The following is a 2192-nucleotide window of genomic DNA, read 5'->3' on the forward strand; positions in this document are numbered from 1 at the left end:
AAAGTTGGTAAAGTATGATGTTTCAGTTGGTAACAGATGTGATATTACACCATCATAAGTGTGGTAATAATTTTAAAGTTGGTAAAGTATGATGTTTCGGTTGGTATTATGTGTGATATTACACCATCATAAGTGTGATAACGATTTTAAAGTTGGTAAAGTATGATGTTTCGGTTGGTATTATGTGTGTTATTACACCATCATAAGTGTGATAATTTTAAAGTTGGTAAAGTATGATGTTTCGTTGGTATTATGTGTGATATTACACCATCATAAGTGTGATATGATTTTGACGCAACTTTTTTGATTGGTTCAATAAAGTTTTTAAGTAAAGAAGGATGCGATTAAAATTGTTATCAGTTCTGTTGTATTGTAATATAACAGTTGTTACCAACTAAAATCTAGTGATGATATCAGTAAAAAAGTTATAATACAAAAGTAATACCATTCTCAAATCTTAAGCCAATATTGATTAACTAGATGTATGTGAAATATGCAAAATTTCTTGTTCTTTACATCTTATTTTAAATGAATAAGGTTTTATACTTTTAGAAAATGGTTGGTTGTGATACGTTTTATAGAGTTGTTTAGAGCGAAACCCCATTGGACTACTTACTGTGTCCACCGGCAAGAATCGAATCCGACTTTTAGCATTGTAAGTCCTTAAACTTACAGCTGTCCCATCTGGGATATGTTGTTTAAAAGTTTTTACGATGAAGATATGGATCTCTTTTTCTTGTTCTTAACGAATAAGTTAACTTCTAAAAACATTTCGTGCGGAATTTTAAATCATAACTTATTGCCTAATGTATTAATTGCCGAAAGCTGGTGAAGCCTGGTATTAATTGCCGAAAGCTGGCGAAGCCTGGTATTAATTGCCGAAAGCTGGCGAAGCCTGGTATTAATTGCCGAAAGCTGGCGAAGCCTGGTATTAATTGCCGAAAGCTAGTGAAGCCTGGTATTAATTGCCGAAAGCTGGCGAAGCCTGGTATTAGTTGCCGAAAGCTGGCGAAGCCTGGTATTAATTGCCGAAATTTGGCGAAGACTGGTATTAATTGCCGAAAGCTGGCGAAGCCTGCTATTAATTGCCGAAAGCTGGTGAAGCCTGACATTTGTGATAAAATTCATACTTCACTGGAATTGTTTTTTCAGATTTTTCTTAATCAGTCCGTTACAGATTTCAAATCAGTGGCGTGAAGAAAAAAAATTATTAATTAACTATAAAGCATCAAACAAATATCTGTTGACGTGAGGACACGGGTGTTATGTCTTGATATGACTAACTGACGTGTTATTGCTAAACCAGGATCAAATGAAGACAAATTAAAAGTAGTAAAACCTAAAAGGCTGAGTAGAAGTGTATATAATTTAATAATAATAAGGTTAAAAGTTAAAAAGACTGTAATAATAAGGTTAAAAATTAAAAAGACTGTAATAATAAGGTTAAAAATTAAAGAGTCTGTAATAATAAGGTTAAAAATTAAAGAGACTGTAATAATAATAATAATAAGGTTAAAAATTAAAGATACTACTACTAATAATAATAAGGTTAAAAATTAAAGAGACTGTAATAATAATAATAAAGTTAAAATTAAAGAGACTGTAATAATAATAATAAGGTTAAAAATTAAAGAGACTGTAATAATAATAATAAGGTTAAAAATTAAAGAGACTGTAATAATAATAATAAGGTTAATAAGGTTAAGGCCCATGTCAACACACTTTTCATGATACTTAGTCACTCCAATACACAATTACTGGACCATGTCAACAAAATTTACATGATACTCAGTTACTCCAGTACACAGTTACTGGCCCATATCAACACACTTTTCATGATACTTAATCACTCCAGTACACAGTTACTGGTCCATATCAACAAAATTTACATGATACTTAGTCACTCCAGTACACAGTGGCTGGTCCATATCAACAAAATTTACATGATACTTAGTCACTCCAGTACACAGTGGCTGGTCCATATCAACAAAATTTACATGATACTTAGTCACTCCAGTACACAGTTACTGGCCCATATCAACAAAATTTACATGATACTTAGTCACTCCAGTACACAGTTACTGGTCCATATCAACAAAATTTACATGATACTTAGTCACTCCAGTACACAGTTACTGGTCCATATCAACAAAATTTACATGATACTCGGTTACTCCAGTACACAGTTACTG

Source organism: Limulus polyphemus, unplaced genomic scaffold (assembly GCF_000517525.1).
Source record: "Limulus polyphemus unplaced genomic scaffold, Limulus_polyphemus-2.1.2 Scaffold5218, whole genome shotgun sequence".
NCBI classification, from domain to species: Eukaryota; Metazoa; Arthropoda; class Merostomata; order Xiphosura; family Limulidae; genus Limulus; species Limulus polyphemus.